We start from the raw sequence: 23,009 nt of genomic DNA, 5'->3' as shown, positions 1-23,009 counted from the left end.
AAATGTATCTGTGCTGCCTAAATCTTTTTTTTTCGTTTTTGTTCTTTTTATAGAATGACCGTAGTCAAAATAACAAAATGAATTGAATGAATTGTTTTCAATCAACTAAATATCCGAGCCAGCCAGCATAGGTGGGAACCAGGGCTCCCTCCCACCTTGCCAATGCAGAGTCCCAAACAGAGAAATAGTAAGCGGTTACTCACCCGGGTTTTGGCATTCCACTTACCGGATCTCCCTTCATTTGGGGGCACCTCTAGCTTCCTAATACTGAGAATAGGTCTGGCTGGCTACCTAATGCTATAGGAAACCTGTAGCTACCTATAGTAAAGGGAAGTAAGTGGGAAGTGACAGCTGGACCAGCCAGCTTGCGCAGCAGTTCGGTGGGTGTCTGTAGGTTCATGGAGGGCAAAGACTAGGGTGCTGGGACTTCTGTGCCTACAGACTCTTGTGATGTAAATCCGGGCCTGGTGGGAACTGTGGTAGAGGGTGATCAATTCAACACCCTAAAAAAGAACAACACAGAAACAATCCAAATGGTGCAGTACGTCTAAAGTTAAATGGCCCTCAAAACTCACCTACCTTTTCACTCTGGCCTACCACCCCTCACTAATGCTCTAAACCCGCAGCTGAACTCTGGTCCCCTACCTTTCGGGTCCCTACCTCTCCCTCTAGATTGTAAGCCTTTGGGCAGGGTCCTGATCCTTTTGTGTCCTACCAGATCATGCACCTCCATTACTGTTTACCCATTCTATGCATCTGAGTGAACTCAACTTGCCTAATCTCCATGCTCCCATCCAGTGGCTGACTAAGCATTACCTTGTACTCGTACTGTGCTGTGTGATCTGGTTTGCATGTATTCCAGTATTGTCTCATTGCTGTATGTCACCCCTAAATATTGTCTGTAACCTTAAAGTGATCCTCCAGACTAAAAAACTACTCAGCAGCACTGAAAAGGCTTGGTGTTTCTTTAACAGGTTCATAGCATCAGAACTTTGTTTTTCACACCCAAGCCTAATTTGTAGCTGCTTAGAAGCTAAGCTCCGCCCCATCAAAGAAAACTGCGCGAGCATTTTTCCAATGCAAAGCATGATGGGATTTCTGATGTTCTTGTTTCCTAGCAACTGGGAGGGGTGATCAGGACACAGGACAGTTGGAACTGTGTCTCATGCTCCCTGTCATCTCCTTTCAACCAAAAAGATGGCTGCCCTCATGAAATCACAAACCTTTTCCTGTTCTTTTAAAACAGGGTGGGTAAGAGATAATATTACCTATCTATTTTAATTAACATAACTAATGTAACTTAATGACAGAATGTTTGTTTAGGCTGAAGTTCTTCTTTAACTAATGTCCAGCGCTGCGTGAATACGTTGGTGCTTTATAAATAAAAGTATTAAATAAATTGTAAAAAAAAAAAAAAAAGGTTGCAGTACTCATAAACAAAGATTGCACAGGGGGAAACCAACCACTGAAGGCAGGTGAAGATTTCCACTCGGGTGACCAGCTTGAGGCCTCTTGCACACTACATGCAATTCCAATTTTTTATACGACCCGATTTTTGATTCCGATTAAAAAAAGTACTGTATGCTGCTACATTTTTTAATCAGAATGAAATCAGATTGTATAAAAATTCGGAATCGCATGTAGTGTGCAAGAGGCCTGAACTGGATCCGTATACACTCTTGGCAAAGCAACAAAGGACCTATCAATGGCAGAACCACTGGGTACCAGAGTACACCCCTCCAACAAAGGGTGAAAACCACAAAGAGGGCGAAGAGCTCCGTTCTTGGCTCTAGATACATCTCTGGCACTGTATTTGCCCTGAGGAAGTGGGAATTGGAGCCACGAAACGCCTTTGCATGATTGGACTTCCTATGTGTATGAATGTGTCATTATTGAGGTAAGCCACCTCACCCTTTATTATGTTAGCTGTTTTAATATTGTTTTATCTATCATTGGGTGCCTCTATCCCCCTTTGGGCATAGGTGGGAGGTTTTCAGAATAAATATAGGTGGTGACACAGTGGGCATTTACAGTGCACAACAGCAAATCAGCTCATTTTGGAAGCCCTGCTTCGATCATTTGGGCACCACCATAGGCCATAATGAGAATTATGGCTATAGCCGCGCTCAGTGGCAAATTTGGGTGCCAGTGATTGCCAGACAGCCAGAGCACAAACTAGAAAAAAAAAGGTAATTAGGCTGCTGGCAATAGCCGCTGCCCAAATTACGTATTCCTTCAGAGTTGCGACAACTCAGAGGAGGAATAGCATTAACACTACACAGGAGTTTTCCTGCAGCAGGGTGAGCTGTCTTTTGCAGCAGGTAAGAAGCCAGAAATTGAATAATATTTATACAAACAATCAGAAGTGGAGCCAGCAGTGCATTTCTCTGACCATGCTCATTCAATAGGAGCAAAGGGCAGACATTGTTGTCAAACGTAGAAGACATAATATCGGTACAGTAATTTCAGTCATATAATAACAGGCTGTGGGATTTCTATGGCAACGTTGAAAGCAATACTGACCTCTTTGTGGAATCGAAGACACACTTTAAATTCTCCGTTTCAACATAACCTTTTTAAGTAATTATTTTTGCGAAAAGCCCAGACTTTGTAATACATAAAATGTAGGCCGCGCAAAGTGCCAAATCTTTTAATGTGCTTTGCTGAAGGAGAACGCATTCTGCTCTAATGTGACAAAGTAAAGCAAATTTCCCTTAAACATTTCAACCTTCCTAGCCGAGAAGAAGGCATTAGACCCAATTTATGCCACGCGGTGGCCGCGGTAATCTATAGGTCTCTCTCGGTCGCCTTTGTTTCCTAAAACTCAATTTGTTCCCGAAGCTGAAACCTACATTTAGAGTAATATTTCATAAAATCTGCACAGCAGAAGATTAAAGTTATCTCTAATTTACAAATGCTGCAATCAGGCGGTTGTGCTTACGCGGCAGCGTTCCGAGAGTTTAGCCAGACAATGCCGGGCTTATAGTGATTGCTTCACTCAGAGTTTTATCTTTCTGAACAGAACAAGTCCAAGAAGAAAGAAAAATAAAACACACACACAGGCTTATAAGCTACAAAGTGTGAGATGGGCTAAGCTCTGCTAAATCACAGAAAATAATACAATGCTGCATAAAACTGAACTCAAAAAAGTTTTAAGTTCAGATCTGTGACACAAATAAGGGAAAGAGGCATCTAGGGTATCAATAAAAGTAGGTTAAAAACACATAAAATAGAAAAAGTCAGGTAGCTTACCTGAACAGGGCCGGATTTAGGCCAATGCCGCCTAGGCCATGGCCTAGGGCACCACAGAAGCAAGGGCACAAAGTCAGCAGGCTGAACTGGTGCAGCATTTGGTGCAGCTTGCAAATGATGCAATGCAGGGACATCAGAAGAGTGCCTGACCGCGGTACTCTGCTGCTAGCCACCTGCGCAGCAGCCACGTTACTCTCTGTGCGGCTATGGACCTGGGCAGCATTGGAGATGGAAAGGAAGAAGAAGCTTCTGCACTGGAGATGAGCGGAGAAATGAGTGACACGGATGGCTGCTGCGGTGTGAAGGTGAGCTGGCTACTTATACTGAAGGGAGGGGAGGGATTAATGGAGTCATTTGGCTACCTATATTGGAGGGGAAGGGAGGAAGGGTTAACTGGCTACTTATACTGGAAGGGTCATCAGGATACCTATACTAGAGGGAAGGGGGAGGGGTCATCTGGCTACCTATACTGGGAGAGTCATGACACTACCTATACTAGTGGGAAGGGGGGAGGGGTCATCTCGTTGCCTATACTAAAGGCGGGCAGCTGGTGACATTGGCTTTGGGCGGTAAAGAGTACAAATCCGGCCCTGTACCTGAATGAAGACTAAAGTGCTAAAGGGTGCTCTGCGTTGAGTCTAGAGGTGACATTGCCAGTGCATATTAAAAGTCATTATCTAGTATCTACATGAATTTGTCTTCATTGAGGTAAGCTACCTCACTTTTTTCTATTGTATGTGTTTTTAACCTACTTTTATTGATACCCTGGATGCCTCTTTCCCCCATTTGTGCTTCTCACTAGGGATGCTCACCGCATTCCGCGGAATTCCGTTTTCCACGATTCCGGTCGGAAATTGGCGATTCCGTTCCGTCGCATCGGAATGGAATTGCTTTACCGCTCCAACGGAATTCCGTCGGAATGCGGATTTTTTTACGCCAATCACAAGGAAGACCCTAGAAGAAACTTAAAGTGAAAACAACAAGATTTCTGCAGGAAAATCGGATTTTCAGCACCAATTAGAGGCTTAACATAAACCAACCAACAGGATTTCTGCATGAAAAATCAGAATTATTTCAGCACCAATTGTAATTGTAATGACCGCCGTGGAACCACCTCTAGGTCCCATAACCTACGCGACAACTCCTGCTGCTCCAGACCAAACTTATAATGACCGCCGTGGAACCACCTCTAGGTCCCATAACGCGACAACTCCTGCTGCTCCAAACCAAACTTATAATGACCGCCGTGGAACCACCTCTAGGTTCCATGGCTTACGTGACAACTCCTGCTGCCCCATCCCAAACTTATAATGACCGCCGCGGAACCACCTTTAGGTCCCATGGCTTACGCGACAACTCCTGCAAAAAAAAAAAAAAAAGACCGGTGGAACAGCCACTAGGTCCCATGGCCTACGATTTATCAAAAACGAGGTTTAAATTGAGATTACTGCATTTTTTCAGTCTGAACGCGGAATTCCGCTGAATTACGCAAAATTCCAACGGAATGTAACGGAATCGGAAATTGCCACAACTCCTGCTGCTCCAAACCAAACTTATAATGACCTCCGTGGAACCACCTCTAGGTCCCATGGCTTACGCGACAACTCCTGCTGCCCCATCCCAAACTTATAATGACCGCCGTGGAACCACCTCTAGGTCTCATAGCCTACGCGACAACTCCTGCTGCTCCAAACCAAACTTATAATGACCTCCGTGGAACCACCTCTAGGTCCCATGGCTTACGTGACAACTCCTGCTGCCCCATCCCAAACTTATAATGTCCGCCGCGGAACCACCTTTAGGTCCCATGGCTTACGCGACAACTCCTGCAAAAAACAAAAAAAAAAAAAACGGTGGAACAGCCACTAGGTCCCATGGCCTACAATTTATCAAAAACGAGGTTTAAATTAAGGTTACTGAAATTTTTCCGTCTGAACGCGGAATTACACTGAATTATGCAAAATTCCGACGGAATGTAACGGTTACGGAATTTAACGCGGATGGAATTCCGCAATTCCACTGAATCGGAAATTGCACTTACCGATCATCCCTACTTCTCACCCTCCTTTGGAGGGGTGGTCTATTTGGCTCATTAGTGGCTCTGTCACGATTTGGAAACATTTAGGGCCCTTTTCCACTAGCAGTCGCTAGCGTTCGCGCTGAACGCTAGCGATTGCTGAATCGCAATTCCGCCGTTTTCCCGACGTTTGCGGCCGCGATTTTGCTATGCTATGCACTGCATAGCAAAATCGCGGCAAAAGTCGCTCCGCGGCGCGATCGCGATCAAGTAAAAAACGAATCGCGGTAGTGGAAATGACCTACCGCGATTCCTATGTTAAAAAGCAAACCGTAGCGATTGTAAAATCGCTAGCGGTTTGCGGTTTTGCGATTCAGCTAGCGCAAACGCGCTAGTGGAAAAGGGCCCTTAGTCATTTTGTATCCAGAGCGCGACCACATCCAGCTAGCCCAATCACAGAACTCTGAAGCATTGGACCAATCAGAGAATCCAGAGTCAACTTGAAAGTATTTGGCCAATCAGAGGATGCAAAAAAATATGGAAAAAAAAGAGACTCCTCGAGAATCGGAAATTCGGTAATCGCCACTGGTGGAAACCAGAATTTCCGTGGAATCAGAAATCGACATTTCCGTCTGTCTCTAACATCTTTCAAGTATTCAGTATGATGGAATAGCATCCAGCAACAGCACCCAGCACAGAACAACACAGGCGCTGAGCTTTGCTATAAAATGCATTCCTGCAGGTTGCAGAGCAGCATGACAGTATGCACAGACCATTGCAATAGAGACGTTATACTTTATGGATAGGTGTGATTTACCTTCTTAAAACAGAAGGTACTTGCAATAATTCAGCTTTAAAGAGACTCTAAAGCGAGAATAAATCTCGCTTCAGAGCTCATAGTTAGCAGGGGCATGTGTGCCCCTGCTAAACCGCCACTATCGCGCCGCTAAACGGGGGTCCCTTCACCCCAAACCCACCCCCGCAAACTTTGGTCGTTCCTGGAGGCAGGGCTAACGGCTGCAGCCCTGCCTCCAGTCGCGTCTATCAGCGGCGCATCGCCGCCTCTCCCCCGCCCCTCTCAGTGAAGGAAGACTGAGAGGGGCGGGGGAGAGGCGGAGATACGCGCTGACAGACGCACGGGAGGCAGGGCTGCGGCGGTTAGCCCTGCCCCAACCAGGAATCGCTCCCCCGCTGCACCGAGGGGATTTGGGGGTGAAGGGACCCCTGTTAAGCCGCGGGACAGCGGCGTTTTAGCAGGGGCACGCATGCCCCTGCTATCTAGGAGGTCTGAAGCGAGATTTATTCTCGCTTCAGACTCTCTTTAAGTGAACATCTGTGGTTACCCACAATGCACCACTACCTATCTCTTTATGCCCCTGTAGCCAGGCTTGCATCCAGAACCGCTGATGTATAGCACGCCTCTAGCTTGACATGTAAAGCTATAGGCGTGCTATACACTAGCGGCTCTGAATGCAAGCCTGGCTACTGGGGCATAAAGAGATCATTTGCATATTCAGTAGCAGTGCATTGTGGGTAACCACATATGTTCACTTAGGGCTCGCACACTGTGAGCCACTCTGTTTTTTTTTTAAGCGCTGGCAATTTTAGAAATTGCCTTAAAAGCGCCTGTGCAATGTTTTCTTATGTGTTTTTGCAGCCGATAGTAAGGAAATTACCATATCTAATAAAGGATACCAAACAGATGATCCAGGAAGTGGAGAAAATATATCTGGAGGAAGGTGATATTTTAGTGACAGCCGATGTGGCGTCACTGTATACTATTATACCACATGACCAGGGGGTGTGGGCAGTTGAAAAAGCCTTAGAAAGTGAGGGAAGCATAAAGAGGGAGCAAATTCTGTTCATACTTAGATTACTGGATTTTGTATTACGGCACAACTATTTTTGGTACGCTGGGGATTTTTTCCGACAGATCACAGGATGTGCCATGGGGGCAAAGTTCGCCCCGAGTTTGGCGAATATTTTTATGGACGAGTGGGAGAGAAGTGTTCTGGATGACGATAAGAGTAGTCCAGTGAAACACTGGTTCCGTTACATAGATGATTTGTGCATAATATGGAGAGGTAATCAGAAGGAATTGGATGAATATATACAGTGGCTCAATTGTAATCATAAAGGGATTAGACTCACTGCGGAGAGTGACATGGACAGAATTTGCTTCTTGGATTTGGATCTATATAGAAGAGGGGAGAGGTTGCAGATGAGGACACATTTCAAGAAAACAGACAGGAACGGATATATACCATATTCTCAGGGGCGTAACTAGGCCCCACCGGGCCCCCCCTGCAGATTTTCAGAGCGGGCCCCCCCTCCCCCCCCCCCCCCCCCCCCTGGGGCCCGCTCGCGGCCGTTTTGTGGGTGCTGGAGGGGTGGCAGCATGAGGGGAAAGCCTTGCCCACAGTCGGCGGGGAGAGGGGTAGTTCCCCCCTCTCCCTCACCTCGGGGCTCTCCCCTCTGCGCTCCCCTCCAGCTCGTAAGTGTGTGGGGCTGTGGTGGGCAGCGGGCAGCGGGCAGCGGCGGGCAGATACATACCTGCTTCCGTGCGTTCCATCGGAGAGTTCTCCCTCTAGCGGCTGACGTCAGCCGCTAGAGGGAGAACTCTCCGATGGAACGCACGGAAGCAGGTATGTATCTGCCCGCCGCTGCCCGCTGCCCACCACAGCCCCACACACTTACGAGCTGGAGGGGAGCGCAGAGGGGAGAGCCCCGAGGTGAGGGAGAGGGGGGAACTACCCCTCTCCCCGCCAACTGTGGGCAAGGCTTTCCCCTCATGCTGCCACCCCTCCAGCACCCACAAAACGGCCCCGAGCGGGCCCCAGGGGGGGGCCGGGCCCCCCCGCGGGCGCAGGGGCTGCAGGGCCTATTCCTACGCCCCTGCATATTCTAGCTGCCACCATAAGAAATGGCTGAAAAACATTCCCAAAGGACAGATGTATAGAATCCGACGAAATTGCACCGAGATCACTGACTATAGAGAGCAAACGGACATGCTGATTGATAGGTTTGTAGAGAAAGGGTATGAGAGGGAGACACTTACACAGATACGTGATGATATTGAAAGACAGGATAGAGGACAAATGGTGACACAGGGTGGTGGCAGAAGGGGAAAGGTTGACGGGTATGACTATGCAGTAACTCTGGACTATAACTGCAGGCACATGGAGGTAGAGAAGGCCTTTAGAAAGCATTGGAATGTTCTGAGGGCTGACAAGGTTTTGGGGAAGGTTATACCGGCACAGCCACGATTCCTGTATAGAAGAGCCAAGAATCTACAACAGATCTTGGTCCCAAGCTTCATAGATGGGCCTAAGATTAGTAGGGGGGATATAGGGGGTAATAAGGGTTTCTTTCCTTGCCGTGACTGTGTTGGATGCAGAGAGGCAGAGCCGGTAAGGGGAAATGGGTTTATAGGGGTGGTTAATAGTAAAAACTATGAGATCAGAGATTGCATAACTTGTAACGTGAGCCATATAGTCTATATGTGCTGGTGTCCGTGTGGATACCAGTATATTGGAAGAACCACTAGGAAGCTGAAGGAGCATATTGGTGAGCATGTCCGGAACATTAAGAAAGGTAATAGTGGCCATAATTTGTCTAGACATTTCTCTGAGAAGCACAACTGTGACCCTGGACTAATGAGATTCTGTGGTATTGATAGATTACGGGCGAAATGGCGGGGATGTAACAAGATGAGGGACTGTCAAGGATGGAGTCGCGCTGGATATACGAGCTGAAAACTCTGCACCCTAGGGGACTCAACGTTGAGTTCGATTTAAATTGCTTCATTTCTGATGACTGATGGTGGGATACACGCATGCCCCCCTATTGGGACATGGGTGTACCCCGCATTTTGTGAATCTATGAATGGCATAACCACTACTATTTGGGGAGAGGGGTGAAGGGGGGGGGGGGGGCACAGGTGGGTATGAGAGAATGAGGTTTGTGGGTGGGAGGGGTCTGTGTGTGGTGGGAATGGTCGCACACCAATGTTATGGAGTGGGGCTGCGCCCCCTGCACACACTGTTATGCAAGATAATATGTGTAGTATTGGAAGGTGGATTCTGCGATATAGGTTTTAATTGATATATGCATTAGGAGAAGGATATCTATGATCAAGATTATATGTACATTCATTTTTGGAATATGGTTGACTAATGCCCTGTGTACGCTATGGTTTTAGATCGTCTGAATATGTATGTTATGGTTTGTTATAATGTTAATCGCTAACATCGGGGGTTTGAGAGGTGACTAGTAAGACTTATACTGTGGTAAGCAATGGGCTTGCTGTTAGCCAATCACTGCTGGTTGTAATAGCCAATGGCTGAGCTGAGATGCATAGTCCACGAGATGATGCAGGAAGGCGGAGCCGCACACGTAATGATGACGGGATGCGCTCATGTGGGAGTGCGGAGGTTGAAAGTTGGCTGGACGGCTTCCAGCCCCGCCTTCCCTGACGTGGCATAAGAGGAATGATCTCTCGGAGCGCTGTGATACAAGATAGGTGGAGAAAGGAAGGGCGGAAGTTAAGTAGTGGCCATTATGGGTATGGGCAATGGAGCCCATTGGACGAGATAGAGGAGGATATTATATTTAAGACGCCGGCCTGAGTCACGTCTCCAGCCCCTGATGAGTGCGCATGCACGAAACGCGTAGGGCGGAGCTACAGACGTGCAGAGCTGGCGTGGATAACTTTGTTTTATGCTTGAAAACTTTTTGGATCATGTGAGTGCACTGATTTTAAAATTTTTAAATTAAAGTACTTTTTTACGCTATGTGAGGCTCTTCAGTTCATTAGGCAATAAGAGCAAAGGGTGTGCTGGAGATCCATCTGCGGGTGAGGTGCTGGTTTGACAATCAAGAAAAACGCTAAGGCTGTCTTATAATCTGGATGGCATTTTGAGCAGGTGAGAGTCCATGAGTGAAGGTGTTGGGATATCTGGTCTGCTGACACGCTTGTGTGCCTGGTGACACCATAAGGTTTATAAAGCTGTCTGTGATCTGGCAGCCACGTAAAACGGTGAGGACCTGTGAGACCCTGTGGGTGGAAACACACGAAAGCATTGCTTGCAGCACTGGGTGTTGTGGGAAGGAATAAGCCTGTTAAAACAGTATTATGCTATGTCCTTTGTGTTTCCTCTTTCTTTGAGCTATAATACAAAATGAGGCCGGTTTGAAGCTGTGAGCGCAGTATCTGGGTGAAATATCTGAAATGTTTTCTTATGAAAGTGTTCACATGGGAGCATTTTGATTTCTTTGAAATCGCAAACGTGCTACATGTACCATTTTCTAAGTTCTTTGGCTCAATGGAAGGTACAGGGAAATCACAAAGCACTTGAAAAAGCGCTTTCTATAGCGATTTCCTGAGCGCTTTTATGAATAAATACATTCAGCCTGATTCACTAACCGGCGCTAAGCTGGTTAGTGAGCCTAAAGTGCTAGTGGGCGCAAACCATGGAGTTAGGTGGTTTGCGCCCAAATATCGCGCACAGCCCCGTGCAGTGCGTGCGCAACCGTCAATAGTGCGCGGTGCGACAATAACGTTGCACCCGCTGCCCTGTAAACGTTGATTGACGGCTGCGCACGCACTGCTCGGGGCTGTGCATGATGTAGCTTTGCGCGGCCATTAGTGCCCGCAAAGCTACTTTTTGGGCACTAAATGGCTTTTCACTCCGGCGCTAACACTTAGCGCTGGTAAGCGCCATTGTATTTACTCATTCTGGGTAAAAGAGTTACTTCCTGACTATCGTCAGGAAGTGAAAAAGTGAATAGCTCAGCAAAAGCGCTTACAAAAGCGAGTTTTTAAGTGCAAAACGCAGAGAAAAGCTCTTAAAAAAAGCTCAAAAAATCGCTCAGCGCTTGTGATAGCGCTGGCGATTTATAATGTGAACAAGGCTTTCAAGATGAAAGATATTGCAAGTACCTTAATAAGAAGGGAAATCACACCAAGCATTTATTTTTAGTAGGAGGACTTTTGGGTCTCTTTTAGCCCTTTATACTTCCTTAGTGATTTCGGTCACCCCGAGCTGCTCGGTTACTCTTTAGGGATAGATGAGAGAGTATTCAGCGGAATAACGGGCTGGTTTATGCTTTTTCTTCTCTTGGTGGTGGAGGCAGGGGTGGGGCGAGGGAGAGCATAGCGTTGGGTAGCCCCAGGCTTGTTGTTTTTGTTGTTTTTTGTTTTCCTTTGCCATGTACTAATGATATTATATTCCCTCAGTGAATTCAGAATTGATTTGGATCTAAACTAGTTGTATAACTAAAACAATGGTATCCCAGACAACACTGGGAAACATGTTTTGATCATCAAAGCTCTCTCTCTCCACAGTTTTGACTTGTATCAAAACATCAGTAGAGAAAGTTGCGGGTGCACAAAAAGCTGAACGGCACAAAGACAATGGATCCGGTTCTCCGCGGCACACATTACTCTGGAGAATCACACTGGGGCTCTACAAGATTTATTTATTTTTTATAGCACCAACATATTACGCAGCGCTGTACAGAGTATATTGTCTTGTCACTAACTGTCCCTCAGAGGAGCTCACAATGTAGTTCCTACCATAGTCATATGTCTATGTATGTATGGTGTAGTGCATTTATCATAGTCTAGGGCCAATTTTAGGGGGAAGCCAATTAACTTATCTGTATGTTTTTGGGATGTGGGAGGAAACTGGAGTGCCTGGAGGAAACCCACACAGACACAGAGAGAACATACAAACTCATTGCAGATGTTGACCTGGCTGGGATTTGAACCGGGTACCCAGCGCCGCAAGGTGAAAGTGCTAACCACTACACCACCGTGCTGCCCAAGATCAGCAAATATTATTATAAATGACAGTGAGATCCCACGTACGTTACAAAAGTGCCATTGCTTCATTAAACAGATAAAAGTTTGGTGGATATCTTCAGAATTCCCTAAAGATGGCCACACACCATACAATTTTTTTTTAAAGTACAACTGAAGAAAGAGGCATATAGAGGCTGTCAGTTTACTTCAGTTTAAGCAACACACATTGCCTGGCTGACCTGCTGATCCTATGCCTCTAATACTTTTAGCCTTATTCCCTGAACAAGCATGCAGCAGATCAGGTATTTCTGACATTATTGTCAGATCTGACAAGATTAGCTGCATGCTTGTTTTTTTGTGTTATTCAGACACTACTGCAGCCACATAGACCAGCAGGGCAGCCAGGCAACTGGTATTGTATAACAGGAAATAAATATGGCAGTCTCTCTTCTCACTTCAGTTTATCTTTAAATATCTTTTCAATTCAATAATTGAAATTAATTTTTCTGACCCATTGTAACATTTCTATAATCTTACCAATGTACCACACACATGTTCAATGTTTCCCCAATTATAAAACAAATGATCGAAAATGCAGAAAATAATTGCTTGGGTCCATACTTAAAGAGACACTGAGGCGGAAAAAAAATATGATATAATTAATTGGTTGTGTACTATGAATAATTACTAGAAGATTAGCAGCAAAGAAAATATTCTCATATTTTTATTTTCAGGTATATAGTGTTTTTTCTAACATTGCATCATTCTCTAATATGTGCAGATTACACAACACTCAGCATTCAAAATGATTCTTTCAGAGCAGTCTGTGAACTAATGACCTCTCCTCTAGTGATGCTCAAATACCCCTTTTTAAAATTCGAGTTTGGTCGAATTCGAATAGTAAATTATTCGAGGTCAGTCGAATATTCGAGTCGAATAATTTTTACTATTCGATTCGACCTCGGACTTCGAGCTCACTATTCGAGTCGGTATTCGAGCTCACTATTCGAGCTGACTATTCGAATTGGCCTTAAATAGCTTCCAACACTTGTTTTGAGGGTGAATGATGCAAGAAACATCTTTTTTTCCAAGTAACAACAGCAAGTGATTATGTGGGGATGTTCCTTTAAAAAAAAATGTGGAAAGAGAAGTTGTGTCCTAAATTTTGTTCAGTAGTGTTACTGTATATACTTGTTCTTCTTCTTCTTTATCTTTCTTCTTCTTCTAGATCTTCTTCTTCTAGATATTCTTCTTCTTCTTCTTCTTCTTCTTCTTCTTCATCATCTTCTTCTTCTTCTTCTTCTTCATCATCTTCTTCTTCATCTTCTTCATCTTCTTCTTCATCTTCATCTTCTTCTTCATCTTCATCTTCTTCATCTTCTTCTTCTTCTTCATCTTCTTCTTCATCTTCTTCATCTTCTTCTTTTTCATCTTCTTCTTCTTCTTCTTCTTCATCTTCTTCATCTTCTTCTTCTTCTTCTTCATCTTCTTCTTCTTCATCTTCTTCTTCTTCATCTTCTTCATCTTCTTCTTCTTTTTCATCTTCTTTTTCATCTTCTTCTTCATCTTCTTCTTCATCTTCTTCTTCTTCATCTTCTTCATCTTCTTCTTCTTTATCTTCTTCTTCTTTTTCATCTTCTTCTTCATCATCTTCACGTATTTCTCTTTTCAATTTTTTTTAAAGAAATGCAGCTATTTTTGAGCGTAACAAATAGCTGGTGGGCGCACGCATGTTGGAAGCGCCATTGTATGTGCTCCCTGGCAGTGGAAACACAAAGACAGCAGGAGGTAAATTCAGCAGCAGGAGGAGGAGGATGAGTGTGTGGCAGCAGGCAGTCAATGAGGCAGGCAGCTCGCCGTGACATAATAGCCCTGGTACCTAGCGGTGATACCAGGGCTGTAAATAAACACAACAGGAGGTCCCAGACAGCGGTCGTGCAGCCCACATTGTGTCCAATACACAACTGGGACAACACAGTTTTCAACCCGGGCACCTCAGAAAAATTAAACCTTTTTTTTTTTTTAATGGTTTTTTGGTTTTTGGTTTTACAACCAATATAGCTATTGTTTGACGTAATAGCTGGTGGCAGAGTGGCAGCAGAAGAAGGTAATGCTGTGTACCCTGGCAGTGGGAAACACAGACAGACAGCAGCAGCAGGAGGAGGAATGGAGGAGTAGGCGAGCAGCTATTGTTTGACGTAATAGCTGGTGGCAGAGTGGCAGCAGAAGGTAAATCATCTGTGTACCCTGGCAGTGGGAAACACAGACAGACAGCAGCAGCAGCAGCAGGAGGAGGTGTGGAGGAGCAGTGTGAGTGTGGCAGCAGGTAGGCAGCGTGACATAATAGCCCTGGTACCTAGCGGTGATACCAGGGCTGTAAATAAACACAACAGGAGGTCCCAGACAGCGGTCGTGCAGCCCACATTGTGTCCAATACACAACTGGGACAACACAGTTTTCAACCCGGGCACCTCAGAAAAATTAAACCTTTTTTTTTTTTTAATGGTTTGTTTGGGTTTTGGTTTTGCAACCAATATAGCTATTGTTTGACGTAATAGCTGGTGGCAGAGTGGCAGCAGAAGAAGGTAATTCTGTGTACCCTGGCAGTGGGAAACACAGACAGACAGCAGCAGCAGGAGGAGGAATGGAGGAGTAGGCGAGCAGCTATTGTTTGACGTAATAGCTGGTGGCAGAGTGGCAGCAGAAGGTAAATCATCTGTGTACCCTGGCAGTGGGAAACACAGACAGACAGCAGCAGCAGCAGCAGGAGGAGGTGTGGAGGAGCAGTGTGAGTGTGGCAGCAGGTAGGCAGCGTGACATAATAGCCCTGGTACCTAGCGGTGATACCAGGGCTGTAAATAAACACAACAGGAGGTCCCAGATAGCGGTCGTGCAGCCCACATTGTGTCCAATACACAACTGGGACAACACAGTTTTCAACCCGGGCACCTCCGAAAAATTAAACCTTTTATTTTTTTTAATGGTTTGTTTGGTTTTGGTTTTGCAACCAATATAGCTATTGTTTGACGTAATAGCTGGTGGCAGAGTGGCAGCAGAAGAAGGTAATTCTGTGTACCCTGGCAGTGGGAAACACAGACAGACAGCAGAAGGGCAGTACACAGCAGCCCACTGTAGGTGTAAAATGTGTGGCTGCAGGCGACGTAATAGTCAAAGTGAACCAGGCTGGCTTAGTGAGCAGGAGCCAGGAGGTGGTAAAGGGTGGTAAGGCACATTAACGATGGTTCCGGCAGCCAGTTCATGTCCCCCTCTCGCCGACAACAGGGGCCAGGAACTCGCCTTCCACCCACGCCTGGTTCATCTTGAGAAACGTCAGTCTGTCCACAGACTTGTGAGACAGACGTGAGCGTTTCTCGGTGACCACGCCACCAGCTGCACTGAAGCAGCGCTCGGACAGCACGCTGGAAGGGGGGCAGGACAGCACTTCCAGGGCGTACTGCGCCAGCTCGCTCCAGATCTCCATGCGCTTGACCCAATACTCCATGGGATCAACAGGGGCATCGCTGTCAAGCCCGCTGTACGACCCCATGTAGTCAGCCACCATGCGGGTCAGGCGCTGGCTGTGACCGGAGGAGGATGCTGCTGCATGCATCTCCTCTCTAGTCACTGCTGCCGGAGCCTCTACAGTCCTGTAGAGCTCGTGGCTGAGAGACAGCAGGTCTGTGGGGCGCTTGCTGCTGCTGGATGCAGGCACCTGCTGCTGCCTCTGTGCTGGCTGCTGGACAGTGGGGGTGGAAGGCTGGGGGAAGGCTTCCTCCAAGCGCTCAACAAGGGCCTGCTGCAAGCTCCTTATTTGTTGCGCTGGGTCTCCTCCTGCAGGCGGCAGGAACTGGCTCAACTTCCCCTTGAGGCGTGGGTCCAACATCATGCTGATCCAGATGTCCTCCCTCTGCTTCATCTGGATCACCCTGGGGTCCCTGCGCAGGCACGTCAGCATGTGCGCTGCCATTGGGAAGAGGCGGGCCACGTCTGCTGGCACATCGACGTCAGTGCTGTCCTCATCCTCCTCCTCTGCCGCCTCATCCTCTCTCCACCCCCGCACCAACTCAGCTGCGCTGTGCTGATCCCCCTCATCAGCAGCCAGGTCAGGGACCTCCACAAAGTCCTCCTCCTCCTCCCCCTCAGAGGTGGACTGCGCAGCTGGTTGCCGCTCCTGCTGGTCCAAGGCTGCCGCTCCCTGTTCCAGCAAAGCATCGAGGGCCCTGTTCAGCAGAGAAACCAGGGGCACCCACTCGCAGACCATAGCATGGTCCCTGCTCACCATGTTTGTGGCCTGCAGGAAGGGAGCCAGCACAAAGCACACCTGCTGCATGTGCCTCCAGTCATCATCGGGGACGATGGACGGGATGTTGCTGGTCTTGTCCCTTCTCTGAGCTGCGGAAACAGTGGCCAGGGCAAGGTACTGGTTGACAGCGTGCCTCTGTTCAACCAGACGCTCCAACATCGCCAGGGTGGAGTTCCAGCGAGTCGGAACGTCAAGGATCAGCCGATGGCGTGGCAGATCCAGCTCCTTTTGCACGTCTTCCAGGCTCGCACAGGCTGCAGCCGAGCGCCGGAAGTGACGCACAACATTCCTTGCCGTTTCCAGCAGTTCGCCCATCCCCTGGTAGGTGCGCAGGAACTTCTGCACCACCAGGTTCAGCACGTGGGCAAGACAGGGGATGTGGGTCAGGTTTCCCCTGTCTATTGCGGCAACCAGATTGGCCCCATTGTCGGCCACCACCTCTCCGACTCTGAGGCCTCTGGGGGTCAGCCAAATCCTCTCCTGCTCCTGGAGTTTGGCCAACACATGGGTTGCCGTCAGCTTGGTCTTCCCAAGGCTGACCAAGTGCAGCAGCGCTTGGCAGTGGCGGGCCTTCACGCTGCTGCTGAGGCGGGGGGTTTGGCCAGGTGTGCCGGAGGATGGCAGAGGATCGGAGGAACCTGCTGCAGTTCCCCTGACCCTGCGGGGTGGCACCACCCACTGTGTTGCTGCTGCTGCTGTGCCCGCTGCTGCTCTCCCATCCTCACCCCCTTCCACCAAGCTGACCCAGTGGACAGTGAAGGACAGGTAGCGGCCTGTCCCGAAGCGGCTGCTCCAGGAGTCCATGGTGACGTGGACCCTTTCACCAACCGCGTGCTCCAGCCCTCGCTCCACATTGGCCATCACAAAGCGGTGCAGTGCAGGAATGGCCTTGCGGGCAAAGAAGTGTCTGCTGGGGAGCTGCCAGTCTGGGGCTGCGCAAGCAAGCAGCGCACGAATGTCGCTCCCCTCCTGCACGAGCGTGTACGGCAGGAGTTGGGAGCACATGGCCCGTGCCAGCAAGCCGTTCAGCTGCCGCACGCGACGGCTGCTGGGAGGCAGAGCCCTAACCACCCCCTGGAAGGACTCGCTCAAAAGGCTCTGGCGTGGCCTTTTGCTGGCACGGGAATCAGCAGACACAGCGGAGGAGGCCACTGAGGACTGGCTGCCAGAACAGGCCTCAGTGTCGGCGGCAGGAGTTGCAGAGGGGGGAGGAGCAGTGCGTTTCCGCACTCCTGCTGGTGCTGCTGGAGGAGCAGGAGGGCGGGTGGCTGCTGTTGCTGCTGCTGCTGCTGAAGGCTGTGCAGTGATGGGTGTGGTGCCACTGCCAGCACCAGATGCCTTCAGCCTCTGGAACTCCTCATGCTGGTGGAAATGTTTAGCCGCAAGGTGGTTGATGAGCGAGCTGGTGCAGAACTTTAAGGGGTCTGCACCTCTGCTCAACTTCCGCTGACAGTGGTTGCAAGTGGCGTACTTGCTGTACACAGTGGGCATGGTGAAATATCGCCAGATTGGTGACTTAAACATCCCCCTACGGCATGGAAGCGCTGCTGCCTGTCTCCCTGTGGTGGTTGGGGGGGGGGGCTTGGGGGGCTTGGGTGCGGCTGGTGGTGGTACTGGCAGATGCTGCTGCTGCTGCTGCTGAGCCTGAGACACCAGCAGGCTGTGGGACCTGCCTACTGCTGCTGCCAATGCTTGCAATGATGCGCCTCCTTGCAAGGCCCACAAGAGCATCCTCCTCCTCCTCCTCAGAGCTGCTGAGGACGACATCCCCTGGAGGTGGTGGCACCCAGTCTCTGTCTGTCACCGGGTCATCATCATCCTCCCCCTCCTGAAACATGTCCTGCTGGGATGAGGACCCCCCAAACTCCTCTCCTGATGCATGGATGGGCTGCTTGACTGTCGCCACAGTCTTGCTGTCCAATCCCTCATCCCCCAAAGTGCCCATCAGCATCTCCTCCTCAAGATCGCCAACAACAGCAGACAATTTACTCATGATGCCTGGGGTCAAAAGACTGCTGAATGACAGGTCGGCGAGTGACGGTGAACTGGCCTCCTCCCCAGACCCTGCTGGGCGGCTGCTGCGAACAGGGGTGGTGGTGGTGGTGAGGGTGGAGGCCTCGGATGCAGAGCTGATGGCGGGCTGCTCATCCTCCGTCATGAGTTGCACCACAGTGTCTGCATCCTTTTCCTCAATGGGACGTTTCCGACCCGGCTGGAGGAAAATGGGAGCAGGTGCTACACGCTGCTGCTGCTGTGTCTCTGCAGCGTGAGTTGCAGATGCTCCTGCTGGGCGGCGCCCAAGGCGTCCACGGCCAGTGGCTATGGGAGGAATGTTAGCCACTGACGCTGCTGCTGCTGCTGCGGAACTGTGCATGGTGGCGCGCCCGCGGCCGCGGCTTGCCACAATGCTGCTCCCTCTCCTCCTGATTCCCTTGCTGCCCTTCCCCTTGCCCAAACCGCGCTGGCTGCCACTTCCAGACATCTTCAATGTTTTGGGCGTATAGAGAAAAGTTTTTTAAAAGGGCGGCTGAAAAGTGGGGTACTTTAATGGAGTGGGTTGGTTGGTGAGGTGACTGAGTGAGTGTCCCCTAGTACAGTAAGTAAGTAGTAACAGTCAGGAAGTACAACTAGCAGTTACAATAATCAGTAGTAATCACAAGTAAATTTAGTGTGTGTACACTCAGACAGTGAGTGCACGCACGCAGGAGCTAGTAGCCTATGGACAGTGACTGAGTGTCCTAGACTCCTAGTACAGTAAGAGTAAGTAGTAACAGTAAGTAGAACTAACTAATTACGATAATCAATCAGCGATCAGAAGGAAATAGAGTGTGTGTTGTGTGTGTACACTCAGACAGTGAGTGCACGCACGCAGGAGCTAGTAGCCTATGAACACAGTGACTGAGTGTCCTAGACTCCTAGTACAGTAAGAGTAAGTAGTAACAGTAAGTAGAACTAACTAATTACAATAATCAATCAGCGATCAGAAGGAAATGGAGTGTGGGTGTGTGTACACTCAGACAGTGAGTGCACGCACGCAGGAGCTAGTAGCCTATGAACACAGTGACTGAGTGTCCTAGACTCCTAGTACAGTAAGAGTAAGTAGTAACAGTAAGTAGAACTAACTAATTACAATAATCAATCAGCGATCAGAAGGAAATGGAGTGTGGGTGTGTGTACACTCAGACAGTGAGTGCACGCACTTAGGAGCTAGTAGCCTATGAACACAGTGACTGAGTGTCCTAGACTCCTAGTACAGTAAGAGTAAGTAGTAACAGTAAGAAGAACTAACTAATTACAATAATCAATCAGCGATCAGAAGGAAATGGAGTGTGGGTGTGTGTACACTCAGACAGTGAGTGCACGCACGCAGGAGCTAGTAGCCTATGAACACAGTGACTGAGTGTCCTAGACTCCTAGTACAGTAAGAGTAAGTAGTAACAGTAAGTAGAACTAACTAATTACAATAATCAATCAGCGATCAGAAGGGTGTGTGTACACTCAGACAGTGAGTGCACGCACGCAGGAGCTAGTAGCCTATGAACACAGTGACTGAGTGTCCTAGACTCCTAGTACAGTAAGAGTAAGTAGTAACAGTAAGAAGAACTAACTAATTACAATAATCAATCAGCGATCAGAAGGAAATGGAGTGTGGGTGTGTGTACACTCAGACAGTGAGTGCACGCACTTAGGAGCTAGTAGCCTATGAACACAGTGACTGAGTGTCCTAGACTCCTAGTACAGTAAGAGTAAGTAGTAACAGTAAGAAGAACTAACTAATTACAATAATCAATCAGCGATCAGAAGGAAATGGAGTGTGGGTGTGTGTACACTCAGACAGTGAGTGCACGCACGCAGGAGCTAGTAGCCTATGAACACAGTGACTGAGTGTCCTAGACTCCTAGTACAGTAAGAGTAAGTAGTAACAGTAAGTAGAACTAACTAATTACAATAATCAATCAGCGATCAGAAGGGTGTGTGTACACTCAGACAGTGAGTGCACGCACGCAGGAGCTAGTAGCCTATGAACACAGTGACTGAGTGTCCTAGACTCCTAGTACAGTAAGAGTAAGTAGTAACAGTAAGAAGAACTAACTAATTACAATAATCAATCAGCGATCAGAAGGAAATGGAGTGTGGGTGTGTGTACACTCAGACAGTGAGTGCACGCACGCAGGAGCTAGTAGCCTATGAACACAGTGACTGAGTGTCCTAGACTCCTAGTACAGTAAGAGTAAGTAGTAACAGTAAGTAGAACTAACTAATTACAATAATCAATCAGCGATCAGAAGGAAATGGAGTGTGGGTGTGTGTACACTCAGACAGTGAGTGACCGCACGCAGGAGCTAGTAGCCTATGGACAGTGACTGAGTGTCCTAGACTCCTAGTACAGTAAGAGTAACTAGTAACAGTAAGTAGAACTAACTAATTACAATAATCAATCAGCGATCAGAAGGAAATGGAGTGTGGGTGTGTGTACACTCAGACAGTGAGTGCACGCACGCAGGAGCTAGTAGCCTATGAACACAGTGACTGAGTGTCCTAGACTCCTAGTACAGTAAGAGTAAGTAGTAACAGTAAGAAGAACTAACTAATTACAATAATCAATCAGCGATCAGAAGGAAATGGAGTGTGGGTGTGTGTACACTCAGACAGTGAGTGCACGCACGCAGGAGCTAGTAGCCTATCAACACAGTGACTGAGTGTCCTAGACTCCTAGTACAGTAAGAGTAAGTAGTAACAGTAAGTAGAACTAACTAATTACAATAATCAATCAGCGATCAGAAGGAAATGGAGTGTGGGTGTGTGTACACTCAGACAGTGAGTGCACGCACGCAGGAGCTAGTAGCCTATGAACACAGTGACTGAGTGTCCTAGACTCCTAGTACAGTAAGAGTAAGTAGTAACAGTAAGTAGAACTAACTAATTACAATAATCAATCAGCGATCAGAAGGAAATAGAGTGTGGGTGGTGTGTGTACACTCAGACAGTGAGTGACCGCACGCAGGAGCTAGTAGCCTATGAACACAGTGACTGAGTGTCCTAGACTCCTAGTACAGTAAGAGTAAGTAGTAACAGTAAGTAGAACTAACTAATTACGATAATCAATCAGCGATCAGAAGGAAATGGAGTGTGGGTGTGTGTACACTCAGACAGTGAGTGCACGCACGCAGGAGCTAGTAGCCTATGGACAGTGACCGAGTGTCCTAGACTCCTAGTACAGTAAGAGTAAGTAGTAACAGTAAGTACAACTAACTAATTACGATAATCAATCAGCGATCAGAAGGAAATAGAGTGTGTGTTGTGTGTGTACACTCAGACAGTGAGTGCAGTGCGCACACGCAGGAGCTAGTAGCCTATATGAACAGTGACAGTGAGTGTCCCTACGGGTACAGTAAGAGTAAGTAGTAAGTAAGTACAACTAAATAACAATAATCTATCAGTAATCAGAAGGAAATAGAGTGTGTGTACACACAGACAGTGAGTGAGTGCACACACGCAGGAGCTAGCTAGTAGCCTATAAACAGTGACAGTCAGTGAGTGTCCTACTCCTAGTACAGTATAACTACAATACTATTAGTAAAGGACAGCAGAAATACTGGTATAGATGAGAGAAATAAACAGAGGACAGCTGCCCACAGAGGCAAGGCCCCCCTGAGGCCTAAACCTGTAAGCTTGCAGCAGCTGCCTGTCTCTAATGTAACACACAAGCTACTAACTAAAATACAATGTCTATCTAACTAACAACAATATAGGTGTATATGGCAGGTGTAGGTGAGCAAAAACGCTAGGTAAATGATCACAATAGAGCACTTGCTAAGCCAACGCACAAAGGAGCAACTCTCTCTCTGTACAAGTCTCAGGCAAGCATGGAGAAACGGAACATGGCGGCCGCTATTTATAGGGTAGGGGCTGGCCAGGGTCCCCCTCTGTGATTGGCTGCCGTCAGAGGGCCTGGGAGCCCTCTGATTGGCTCTAAGGACATCAATCTGGGCTATGACGCTATTCGAGCTCGGTACCGAGCTCGAATAGCGCCGGGTTGCTCGAATAGCTCGAATAGTGAATGGGCTATTCGAGTGTACTCGGATAGCCCATTCGAATAGCTCCAGCTATTCGGAGCTCGAATACCGAGCTCGAATAGCTGGAAAAGAGCTCGAATATTCGAGCTACTCGAATATTCGAGCTCTGCTGAGCACCACTGCTCTCCTCTGCCAGAGAAAAAGAAAACAGTTGAGATAATAAAAGTCAGAAAACAGCCCTCTCCACAACTTTGAAAGTTGTAGAGCTTAATGGCTTTATTGCATAGAGATAACAACTACGGTTTCTTAACTCTTCCTGTACTGGAAGCAATTAGACTGATGTATCTAATCTGAATGTTTTATTTCTTAGCTGTACTACACATACAAATCATAATATCATAATTTTTTTTTCGCTTCAGTGTCTCTTTAAAGGATACCCGAGGTGACATGTGACATGATGAGACAGATGTGTATGTACAGTGCCAAGCACACAAATAACTATACTGTGTTACTTTTTTCCTTTCTCTGCCTGAAAGAGTTAAACATCAGGTATGCAAGTGACAGTTTCTATCTGGGTCGGGACCGGGTCGGACTGGGTCCGACTATAGCATAACC

The 23,009-nt window shown here is 47.8% G+C and overlaps 1 long non-coding RNA gene across 2 annotated transcripts in view; it reads right to left on the bottom strand.

The window, feature by feature from the left end:
- Positions 1–23,009, bottom strand: part of LOC137519587 (uncharacterized) — a 91,857-nt gene that overhangs the window by 18,696 nt on the left and 50,152 nt on the right. The gene's annotated exons all lie outside the window — the stretch shown is intronic.

The sequence above is a fragment of the Hyperolius riggenbachi genome, chromosome 5 (assembly GCF_040937935.1).
Source record: "Hyperolius riggenbachi isolate aHypRig1 chromosome 5, aHypRig1.pri, whole genome shotgun sequence".
In the NCBI taxonomy this organism is placed as follows: domain Eukaryota; kingdom Metazoa; phylum Chordata; class Amphibia; order Anura; family Hyperoliidae; genus Hyperolius; species Hyperolius riggenbachi.
Note: the sequence above shows the minus strand (reverse complement) of the source record. Positions and strands in the feature narration are given on the sequence as shown.